The sequence below is a fragment of the Anas acuta genome, chromosome 14, assembly GCF_963932015.1.
Source record: "Anas acuta chromosome 14, bAnaAcu1.1, whole genome shotgun sequence".
Lineage (NCBI taxonomy): Eukaryota > Metazoa > Chordata > Aves > Anseriformes > Anatidae > Anas > Anas acuta.
In genome coordinates, this window is record NC_088992.1 from 18,084,267 (window position 1) to 18,096,963 (window position 12,697).

A 12,697-nucleotide genomic window follows, 5' to 3' on the forward strand; every position below is an offset into this window, starting at 1 on the left:
CTCATTGATACAATCCCATTTTAAGTTAATCCAATAAAGAGCCTACTCCATCACATTAATTAATCTAATTACAGGATAGTCAATGCTACTCTATTGCTTATGCTCTTACCTCCAAGCACACTAGAATCCCCTATACTAGCTATAGGCACATAGCATACATTAGTCCTGAATGCTAAGGCCCTCCCTGACTTTCAGTGTCACTAGACCTAAAGTCAAAGAGAATACATGTAGGAGAGGAGTTAAGGATGCTAACAAGTTGATGACTATCTGGTATTAGCACTCATTTTTGCCCAATGCTTTCCTAGCTAACTAAACTTCAGGTTTTATCCTCAATATCCCATTTCAGCTCAAAAATAGACCCAAGTTAAATATATATACAAAACATTTTCTTAAATGTTAAGAAGAGCAATAAATGATTAATAGAAGAAAACTAAATATTTATGAATCAAGTTGATTCTGAGAATGGACCCTGAATTAAAATTCAGTTTCAACAGGCCTTATTCATAAGGTTCAAAGATTTGTTACTGCATTTGATTTTGCTGTACACATGCAGGGAGCTAAGAGGTATTACATGTGGTAGTTTTTTATAAAACAGTAATAAATAAGTTTTTAACACTGTTTGAGAAGACGGTGGCAAGTCTACTCTCTATTACTGTTGCTTCAGACCACTACAGAATTCTCTTTTCACTGTTTATCTTCTCTTCACGCAGTACAGGAGTACAAAAGGTAAGCCTTCCTCTTTCTCGTTCTCATTTAGGAAACTATCATAAATTAAAGCTGAAACTCAACTACACTTAATTTTCCTGATACTGTTCCTCTTGAGGAAAAAAAAAAAGTGGGAAGGGAAGAAGGAATAGGTTAATGAAAACCTTATCTGTACCCCTACCACACCAAATTTACAGTGAAGTTATGCAAGACAGTGGCTGCAACAAATTAAACTGGTAGCAATCTTCCACCTAGAAATTAAACTGGGACACATCTGAATTTCAAAGAAAAACATCAGACCAAATCCTCATCTGACTTTTCACATGGATCGTTCCTCCTCTAAGCATGCTTTCAACCCATGCTGGATGAAGCCAACTTTGAGTAGTGCAGGCACCTGGATCTAAGAAGCTGAGAAAAGCGTTTAGCAGTAGCTGACACAATTTCTCTAAAATAACAACTCCAGAGAACAAGAATCCAGTTTCTTTCAGGAGAAACTGGACTGAAATTTATGATTCTACCACAGCTTCAGCAAAATACATGGTACAATATCCATGTGACAGGATATACAGCCATCCACCACCTTCTTGTGTGGTGTTGAGACCTTTTTCACCTTTGTGAATAACACACACTAACGCAGTTGCTCAATGATGAAACAAGGAAGCATTATGAAATTTAAACTCCTTATAACAGTGAGACCCTCTAGTTGCCTGGAAATGCCTAGTTGGCATTTGCAAGGCACACCTTAAAGGTAACACTAGTAGGTTGTGCAGTGTACCTATACAAAAGTTACTGAAACTAGGAAATCTTCTGTACAAGAATCCATGAGACTGTACCCTCTCTTGGAAGTGTAAGCAGCCACAAAACACACTAAACTGACCATCTGTTCCTCTCTGATAACATGTAATTAAGTAATTTATTTATTCAGCATTTAAACCCTCTCCCTTCTCATATTAGTCAAGGATGATTATGCTAAAGCCAGACGTAGTTAGCATATTGCACACTCAAGTGAGCCATGTCCTTATAAGCACATGGCTTGCCTTCTGGCTATCCACCTTCAACATCTCAGCTGCCTTGAAGATCCTGATTGCTATCCTCTCCTGTTCTCGTGAGCTGGTCTAAAATTAAAGCATTTCATATGGCAATTAACTGAAAAACACAAGGAGCTGTACACTGTCTTGTGGGCCGCAGTAACCACACAGATCTCTTATGTACACATCTGGCTGGAATTTCTTCCTTTCTGCAGGATACAGGGCTGCTGATGGCATCAAGCCAGATCAGAGCATGTTACCGAAACAAAACCTCCTTCAGTATGAAAACCTGTTATTTGCCAGCTGCCACCATTTCTGAGGTGTTCTAGTAGCCTTCTGGCCACCTGCTGGGCTTCCCGAATCTTCCAAGCATACAAGAAGGCAACAGCTACCTAGGACTGTCTCTCCTGGCAAGGCCTCTCTGCTCTTTAGGAAGATTTGTGTGGAATTCCCAGCCTAACGCTCAGGTAGAAACCTGAGCATGTAACAACCTGCCACAAAGGTAGAGCCAAAAACAAATGCTGTATCCTGATATACTGAAAAGCACATGGCATTCAGTACAGTCTTATCTACTCACATCAAATCAAAAAAAATAACAACCAAGTTTCACAGTCTAACTTTTTCCTGCTGGTCTCCCTGGTTCTTCCAGTCCTTCAGCCCTGTAATTCTGGCTGAAGCTCCCCTTTAGTTCACCAAGTGCACAGCTAGCAGACTTCATTACTCTCACACCCTAAGTGTGAGTTCTTTCCCTTCCCTTACAGCTCTTAAAGATTTTATATTGTAACCTCTGGATGGGAACAGTTTTAAAGCAAGACATTTACTGATCAAACCAATGTTTTGCACTTTTTGTTTTCTTTTTTAAATTAAGCTGTATTGGAAAGCAGTAATTAAAAATAGGAACTCTTGGCAAGTTATTGCAGTCCTGCCTCATAAAGAGACCCACCTGAAGTCATGAAAGTAACCAACAAAGCCTATGTGCATTTCTATGCTGCACAGAGACAGCCCTTCCCCTGAAGGTCCTTTCCAAGACAGCAAGTTTCCAACTGTAGTGGCTTCAGCAGTAGCCTTCAGGAAGCAATTAGAGAATGAGTCCAGGTTTTCAGTGGACTGAGTTCTCTACGATAAAGGTAGATATGATGGAAGATTTGCTTTGAGTAGCAGCAAATTCTTATTTTTTCCCAGGAAAAGAAGTTCAACTTAGATGTCTTTAGATAAGGTCAAATCTTTGTTTTAAAGGCTTGATTTATGACATTTTAACAACCATTATTGGCATTTCTTTGAGACGCCAGAAAGCCCTTGACTCCCATATGTGTTTAGCCTTTTTTCTATTTGCTTTTAGTGTTTATTAAAGCATAAAGGCTGGACTGAACTGTTCATCTCGCCTGTAAACTGAGAAGAACAAGCTCCCATAAAGCTCAGCAGCTTACTAGCATTTGTCTTGCAGACTCATACATGATGAAGTCCAATTACTGCTCTGAAAGTATAACAAGTATACAAATGTAAGAACTCTGAAAAATGCATTTTTAAACTTTTTTGTTGTTCTTTTGTAGCTTTTTTTTTTTTAATTATCTTACTGTCAAGTTAACAACATATTATTTCCATCTTGTACACACTAGTGTGTGCTTGCTCCCCCCCCACATGGGATGGAAAATGTAAAAAAAAAAAAAAAAAAAAAAAAGAATCAAACAAACAGAAAACATCTAACAGATACATATTATCTTCTCCTCACTCCATTTCAACATTGTTACTTGCTGCAGGTTGGTGGTTACCCCTGCCACACAACCAATTTCAACTTTTTCCAATAAATTTCAACTGAAATTAATGAAGCACATTGTAGTCAAATAAGATTACTACTAAGCCAGGTGAAGTTGGTTTGCAGGTTGAGTCCAAACCTCTGGGTCTATAATAAATTCCACATTTCCAGAACTTTGCACTTTCCATTTAATTTTGTGTTGATTTATGAGTCAGTCTCCTCTATGCTAACTGTATATAAAAGAAACATGAACTCAGGGGAGGCAACAGTTAGTCTGTTATAATAAAAAATGTATACTGTTTATACCATTATTGCTGAGGAAATTAGGTAACATCCCTTCTAATACCATGCGCACAGGATACTGTAGCAAACCACTTAACTTGCAATAATAGAGTATTGACTAGGCATAGTGATATGCAAGACAGCACTCCTGCCAGATCAGATGAGTTCCCTGCTGTTAGAGAGTCTCTGTAGTAATATATTTGTTCCACCTTAACAACAAAAAAACTTTCCAAAAGAAAAAACCTCCAAGGCATAAGAAGATCAAAGTTAAATGAAATAAACACAAAATAGTACTTCTTCCCCTCAGTGGTGGCTCGGTGAATGGGGTAATCTGGAGCACTGCAGATATGCTACAAGAAGGTAATACAGTGTTCAACAAAAGGCACCCAGAAACACATGGTAGTGTGAGTAGTAGCTGTGAGAAACACTAGTTAGCTAACACTGCAAGCTCAGGCAAGGATCTCAAGCAACATTTTATCCGTGATTGTAACGGTGGGCATCTCATAAGCAGGAGAGCGCTTGCAGATGCAGTTTTCATATCTTTTATGCCCTGTTTCCCAACACTTACTCTTTCCTCTGGTTCCTCATTGGCTGAGTACTACAGGTTCACAACTACCTGACACTTGTTACTAGTTTCATACTAATTTTATCAACCTTTAACTCATCCCTTTGTTTTTTCTTACCTTTTGCAACCTTACTGTTTTGAACTGCCTTTTAGCTGGGCACATTCAGTGTTTTTCCCTTGATTATCAATCTAGTACTTGTTTCCCCACATAAATTGTGCCAACCCAGGAAACAACATGCCTTGCATTTCCTCTGCTTATGTTACAAATTCTGATCAAAAAAAAAAAAAAAAAAATTTTTGCTCCCACAGCATCATACACAGAAAGCACTGCACATAGGCCTATGATTTTGAAGTCCTCTTCAGATAGTCTTCACAATATGTGACCATGCACCTTTCACAAAACTAAGAGGATATGCTGGGCGAACTTGCTCCTCCAAGCAAGAAGCACTGTTACAGTTCTCAGTCCACTGGACCACATACCCTTAGCATTTAACAGACCTCAGCTCCATTTCCCAACTTCTCAGTACACTGCAGTACACAGCATAATACCAGCAACATTTGGCTGTTCGGGTAGGCAAAGCGAGCAGCTGTCTTAGGTTAAAGACCATGAGAAATAACCTAACACCCAAAGTCCATCTGCTTCCTGCCCCACCACCCTAACAGACACTCTTATTAAGTGTAGCCGCTTCATGGATACAGAGCGGGGACTGGGGCAACACCTCCACTCCTCCCATTCTCCTGCAGTAGCAGGATGAACAAGGTCAACCCTTAATACTTTCCTCACCTTCTCAGAGTAACCATGGACACATCCCATCTGCTCTTTATGTGGAAGAGCACATCAGTTAGTGCTAAGCTGTGATCCAGCTTTGGGTTGACTCGACCTGTACAAGCATATCCTCTGACACAAATACCTAACACCTAAATTGCAAATGCGTAATTCCCCCAGATTTTCAGGTGGATTACCTTCCACTATCTGTAAAGTACTGTTTCATTAAAACACATCTTTTTATAGACAGCTGTACATACTAGCAAAAAAATCTCCATGCAAAGCAAAGCCATCTGCTCCTTTCAGAGAAAGTTTATATTTGATTCAAAAGCACAGAGGCAATCTGTAATTTAGTGCAAGTCTGGCTGGTTGGGCCTTTCTATTTTGCTAGTTTGTTTTTTCAAACAGGAGTTAAAGGTAGTTTTATGTACTACATTTGCCCTTGGGTCTTTCTGACAGGGGTTCTGTTTTTCAAAATCACATTTGTTAGTTTTTTTTCCTTAAGTATTCCTGTCTCCCATGTCACCACATAGAAGATAACAAAGCACCCATGGAGGGTTCACTGACAAAGGAGAAATAACAAGAGTGCCTATGCACTGAATGCTGTCAAATGCAGAAATTAAAAAACAAGTCTTCCAGATGCAGTGAGCTTGAAAAAAAGATTAACAAAGTGTACTACCCATAAATGTGGAACTAGAACTGTTCAGAGAGGGAAAACAAAGAGGAAAAAGAAAAAAAAAAAAACACCCTGAGGCATTTGATCTTTTTTGGGGGACAGGTAGCTGGAGAAGAACCAAAACATTTATCTCAAAAATTAAAATGCAGACTATTTCTCCCACAATGCTCAAGGTGTTTAAATATTTTGCAACATGGGGAATGCAGTTAGCAGAAGGGAGAAGTGGAACAACCAAATGTCAGCTCTCATGAGGCTTCAAAATATTTCTATTTTCTGCAGAAGCATTTGGAAGCAAAGAAGTAGAAGCTTTTAGAAATGAAAAAGGGAGTATGCGAAGTACAGACTGCTTCACAATTGTTTTTGTTTTACCAACAAACTGTTTTTACTGGAAAGAAATTTTCCACTTCAAGGTAGAGATTAAAGTTTTAGCTTACTAATTTTAACCTTATTTTTAGGGTTCTTCCTTAAAGACTTCACCTTGTACCAAGAAAAGAAGCTGATCTAGACCAAGGCAAAATTTACTCCCATGTACAAGTTTTGGTACCCCCAAAAGTCCCAGTGATTCAAAGAGTTCAGATCAAGGAATTCAAGTACTTTCTATCATGAGTAAGGATAAGAAAAATCTAGCCTTGTGTGCTATGCACATTAATTTAATAGCCATAAACTAAAAAGGCACTGTTTCCATACAGACCAACATTAGTATATATGTACCTTAATGATGACAGGGAACTCCTACACTGTAAAAATGTTGGAAGTCCTGCAAGGAAAGGGATTCAAGTGCTTTAGGAGAAGAACTCTTGTATTGCAAGAAGCTCCAAATATTGTAGCGCAGTTTGTTTGGGCATCAATCAGATGAATCTGTATGAAAAAGACACAGACAAAAATGAAACCACTGGAGACTATGTGTACTCATACAGCTACATCCCAAATTCTTTTAATACCAACTTATCCAAGGGAGAAGAGAATATAGCAAGTACCTGCTTGCCGTAAGGCAGCCCAAGGCTCTTCACTTGTTATACCCTTGTAGCATTGTCCTCGGGTGAACATAACACTGCTAAGAATAAGGACATCTGAAAGAAAATTTTGGACGTGCATGGTCATTTATTGCTTTTGCTTAACAGAGTTTAACTCCCTTACTCTAGTGCTAAAAATAATAGCATTTTGTGCTTTGTTATCCATAATTATGTCAGGAATATTAAGCTTGTACAGAAGACCTGAACAGATAACAGAACAAGGCAGTCTTAGTAAGGAAATGATGAACTCACAGTTGAAGTCCATCATCACATGACTTGGAGTAACATCTAGGTTCTGTTTCCATCTTTAACTTCATCTTCCTGCCTAACACCTAATAACCTTTCTTGACTCAGCTTCCCTTCCTGTAAGACGGGAGTATTCATCATCTCTCTCAATGCTTTGAGGTGTTGTACAACTTCTCATTAACATCTGTAAAATGCTTTTCACTTCCCTACTGTGTGCATTAGCTCAGGAGAACAAGAATCATTCTGCAATTAAGATGTTTTTAGTGATGTCTTTGGAACTTTATACAAGTGAAGCCATGTATAAAGAAAGTACATGTATAAAAAAGTACAAATACAAAATTAACATAAATTAAAAATAAAATCATCGTAGATTAAAATACTAACACCTGCTAAAGAGAAATACAGTGTACAATACCTAGTCACCTAACAGCATGAAATTCTACATCTGGGGCACTAGTAGCCTACAGGAAAGAAGTAAAAAGGGCCTTAAGGGTCTATTAAATTTCATAAGCAAGTGATTTTTGAAAAAGATTGTCAGTCTTCCCATATAGAAATGGTGTAGCTCTTTATTGTCTGTGCCTAACAAGAGCTCTGATGTGGCAATTGGTTTGCTAACACTGCTGTTGCTCCAAGTGAAGACAAGGACAAGTGGGACTTTGCACAAATTGAACTAATCGGCAACACTTGATCAGCTCAATTAGTTCAAATCAACTCAAGTGTTTCTCTGTCTACCCTTAGAGCTTAACAGGGATGCAGTCAAACTAAAATGGCAGATCGCATGCGAAGAAACACAGACTGCCCCTGCTGGCTCTCCACACTGGCCAGAGGCTATCTTGTACAAGATTCACAGCTGTGTTAGCAAAACACCATGCCCTGCTGAGGTAGCCTTGTTCAATCCTTGCCTATGTCAACATGAACTGGGAATATTTATGAAGAAGACATATTGTTCATAATTAGAACACACCAAGCAGTACACCACAATCAATATCAGTGTTGTCACAAGAACTTCTGAATGAAGCCAGAACATGTGCATACCACATATAAGTTTCAAGTATTTTAATGCAGCAAGATAGACCCGCTTTGAAGGACAATAAAAACACATCTATGTGTCCATCCTGAATCAGCCCTGAGATGTGAAGGTGTCTTGATGAACTGAAAGAAAATAAAAGGAAACCTAATCTGCTTGCTCACTTGGATCTCCTTCCTCTTTGCTCCAAGCTGTTACACCAAGACAGGGACAGATGACTGCACTGGAGAGTATCAGTGATTTTATTGACGAGTCCCTCAAATCATTACTTAAACAAAATAAGTTGTTCACTTCCCAGCTGGAGTCAAACAGACTGCTGACTGGTGTCTCAACCTTGGCTGAGGACAAACAAGGTTACCTTACCCAGTCAGGTCTTAGACCAAAACCCAGTTAGCCCACTGATCTGGCAAAAACCTTTGACAGGAGAATACCTAATGATGGTCCTTACTCAAACTGCTCCTCAGAAACTCAAGTTCCATGTCATCTCCCAAAGCAGGTATTTTTCTATAATCAACACAACTGCCAAGTCACTACATACAAGTCAATACTTTCTCTTCCTTTGCTTCATACTTAAAACACACAATACAATTCCTTTTAAGTTTTTCCCTTGTATCAAGTGGCATCATTTGTCTTCCTGTCATCCACAGCCTTGAAAAAAAAAATAAATCACTAGTTTCATTTAATTTCCTGCAATACCAACCCAAATGCATATCTGAAGCCACAGTTCTACTGCACTAAGCAGGGAAGAAAAGCAGAGGTGGTAAAGTTTCAGGTTTAAAGACATCCAAATTGCACATAAAAGCACACAAATTACTGTCAGTTTTCAGGAGTGAGGGATAAACCAGGATGAGATTCCTGCCAAACATACAAAACATCTTAAAAAAATAAACACACTATCACAAATGTACACAGTTGGTACGGTTGTTGTTTTTGAAGTAGGTTTTGGGAGTTGTTTTTAAAATGAATACTTCCTTGCCCAGTTGTAGCAGATTGACCTCTACGGGACTATCCACTTGTGTAAAAGCACATCTGTCAGTCCCTAAGGGCTGACTACAAGTCAATATTCCATATCAGAAACACAAAGACACCGTCAGGATGTATCAGAGTGAGATGGATGTTTACTTCTTCATGCACGCACTTACTGTGAAGAAGAAAATGGTTAAACTGACTTCCAGACACAGAATAATGCAGTAACTGATTTAACTTACAGCCTGTACTGGTTTTGGCTGGGACAAAGCTAATTTTCTTCACAGTAGATCATACAGTGCTATGTTTTGAATTTGTGATGAAGGAATGAAGGAAATGTTGCTGACACAATGACGTTTTCTGCCCACAGTCACTTTCAGCTATTACAGCAGAGGGACTTACTGTGACAGAGGGTCATACCGTGTCCACAGTTAGTGCACCAGGTGTCAGATGACACTTGTCTAGAAAAAGTTAGTGAGAAGACAGCTAAAGGAGGTTATCATTCCTCAAATTCCCAATGAAGAGACTTCAGTGCTTTCAAGTTATCCTTTATGCTTTTACAAAAAGTAACCACCTTTAAAAGAATATGTCCTTAATTAGTAATAATGATCAGAATTCATAACTGCAGTATTTTCATTTTCCTGCTTTATTACTGGAGCAGCACGACCAACTATCAGCACTAGAGGAAAAACTAGACCTTATGTATCTTTCAGAACCTGTATTTTGGTGCTACTTCTGACAGTAATCATTCTAACTAAACCACAAATTAAGTACAACACAGCCAATTTGATCAAAAACAAAGTGTAGTATACTGCTTTAGTGCCTATTATCCTCCACACAGCCACTCAAGCAGAAATAAATATACTGTACAGGGGTGTTATGAGATTAATTAGTTTATAGCTACAAAACAATTTGAAGGTATAAAATCATGCTACAAGAATGCTAAGTGCTGTGAACAATATATATCTGGAAGTAAAGGTGAGCTTGCCAGAAATTATATGAGATTGTGACTGCGTGTTAAGTAATGGCAGAAGAAATTCAAGTTATTTTCTTGCTTAATGTAACGATCCCTGTCCCAGCCCATAAAACCATTGCTTCCAAGAAGTGAATATCAACTGGAACAAACAGCTCTCAGTAGTTCAACTGCTCTCCAGAGAACAGAATACACATCACTACCAAGTAAGGAATAGAAAATGAACAAAGCAAACAGACTCAAGCAGAGGAACTGGGCTGATGCCATTCTTTTATCCAAGAAGGGTCCAGAAAAGTTATCAGAGAAGCTTAAAAATAGAATACGCAGAAGAATTCTAATTCTATCTTGTGTCAGTGCAGTGCCCATTAACCTCACTTTGCTTTTGCTGAACACTATGAACAGCAATGCCCCTAAAGCTGCTCAGAATGCTTTAGGGAGATCTATTTTTTTTTTTTTTTTTTTTTACACACATGCACATGTATGCATGCCTATACATGCACACAAATTCAGTATAGAGGTCAAGGTCTCACCTCCAGTAGGTTTACCTCAAGGAATGGAAGCAGCTGCACACAAGTTTACAACTGTCAAGATGAGAAGCCATCTGCAAATCCATACAAGTCTCAGAGCGAGGAAGTGTCCAAAGCAGTGCACATGTCCAGTTTGAGCAAGTATTACTAAATAACAACGTTATAGAATAATACACTTTAATTAAATTTACCAAGTAAAAATATATAATGATGGTAAAAACACAAACAGGAAATATATTGTATCAGCACTACTTAAGACTCCTATATTCCTACATCAGTACCCATCAATTTCAGAGTTAAGGATTCCTATGACACCATCCCCTTGTATACTACTACATAGCTAACCAGTGACATGCTATTCCCCAGAGCTGCAAACTTCGGCAGTCTGATCAACAAACTTACCTCTGATTAAAAAAATAAAGGGCAGGGAGTAAAAATTCAGTCTTTTTATCAAACGGTCACACCCTACAATCATACCTAGACAGCCTCAGAAAGCAAGTGCTCTTTGAGGAGCGGTTCTGCAGAGTACATGCATCAGGTAGGTAACACATATTCTATCTTCAAGCTGCTAAGAACAGGCAGCCCAAAGAATGAAACTGAAGTGGCAGCAGGAAGACTGTGGTACTCCTGCCTCTTGAACTTTCCTGCTTACAAGATTACTTCTTAAAGCATCCCAGCTTTAGCGACTAAACTCTCCCAAGCCTAGGAGTGGTCCCACACCCACTGCATTACACCATTAAGCCTGCGAGTTGAGATGCTGGGTCAACATGAAAACAAGAAGTCTAGCAATGTGTGCAGCCTCCGGCTCTCCCATGGAAGATGCACATCTTCATGGAGATGAGAACAAACACCTCATGAAATACAGTCAGCATCTGCTATACTGACAGAATAGATTACCTGAACACTCTGTAATCCACAGGAGACATACAAAAGTGATGATATGATACTACCATGTGAATGGCTAGAACGAAGACTAGAAGAAAGACCAGGAGGATCTTACCTGCTAGACAGTGCAAAAATGAGTGACAGCCTACTCATCTCAAGGGGCAGATGGGCTAGCTGGTATGCAGAGCTTCTTGCTGAGCTGTGCACTCTTGACTCAGCTCTGCCTTCATCTTGTCCTCAAATCTGCAAACTGCCACAGAAGATGACAATCTTGTTGTTAAACTGCACATGCTGAGCTCCAGTTAAGTGGTCTGGACTACAACCAACACCCTATCATAACCATGTTCATCCTGGCCCCAAATTCAGCTTCACCGTTCTCTTCTTCACAAACCATGTACATGAAGTAAACATTTCTATGCATACCATTATCACCACTTCTATAGCTAGATCTGAAACCAATGCTCATTACAGTGGAAGCAAGAGAGAAATATTTGCACTGTATTTTTCTAGTAGTAACTTAACTCACTGTCTCCTCAATTACTTAACATTTTTCCTTGCCATTCAGTTTACAGCACTAATTCAAGCATTTGAAAATCCAAGGTGTTTTCAAACCTTCTTCGCAAAACCTCCTAACAATAACTAGATTTACCAAGTTCTGCTGCACTGATCTTCCATCAACTCCATGACCAGTGTGGAAAACCTTCTCCTGAAGCTGAGAAGAAGGCAGCAGAGATTCAACACATGAAAAAGTAATGGGCAGAAGACACTCTCTCAGAGATCACTTTCCATAAAATTGAATTGGCAACATCTGCTCAATCTACTGTAGATAAACAGTGAACTATTTTCCATCTCATTAACTCAGAGGATGAGATATTAAATAAACCCCAGGGGCCTCATGCTTTGTTATCACGTTTAAGGCTTGTCCCCAACTCACCAAATTAGTTCTTCTGTGCAAGAGAGAATCTAAGAACAGAGTTGCCATTATACAGCAAATACATAGCATTTAAATCCCTAGATGACCTTAAAAAAAGTCCCTACTTAATCTGACTATGTTTCCAATTACTAGTCACTTAGCCTAAATTATTAACCATATCCTCGGCAGTGATGTATGGTACATGTAAATCTCCAAACAGCATTCTAATAGAATTAGATAATTCTATTAAACCACAAACAACTACCCATTAAATATTTATTAGAAAGTTTGCATTCACTTAAAATAGATTGGAATGTCAGCAAAACACTGTGCTAATCCCTTCTTCATTTCAGCCTTCTATGCTAAGGGTTC

The 12,697-nt window shown here is 38.9% G+C and overlaps 1 long non-coding RNA gene across 3 annotated transcripts in view; it reads right to left on the bottom strand.

Annotated features, from left to right (window-relative positions):
• LOC137864499 (uncharacterized) overlaps window positions 1-12,697 on the bottom strand; it is a 33,018-nt gene that overhangs the window by 8,277 nt on the left and 12,044 nt on the right. For all 3 annotated transcript variants that reach the window (XR_011101527.1, XR_011101525.1, XR_011101526.1), the window contains 2 exons: window positions 6,753-6,845; window positions 6,487-6,633 (listed from right to left, as the gene is read on the bottom strand). This is a non-coding gene — a long non-coding RNA (uncharacterized lncRNA). The remainder of the gene's footprint in view (window positions 1-6,486; window positions 6,634-6,752; window positions 6,846-12,697) is intronic.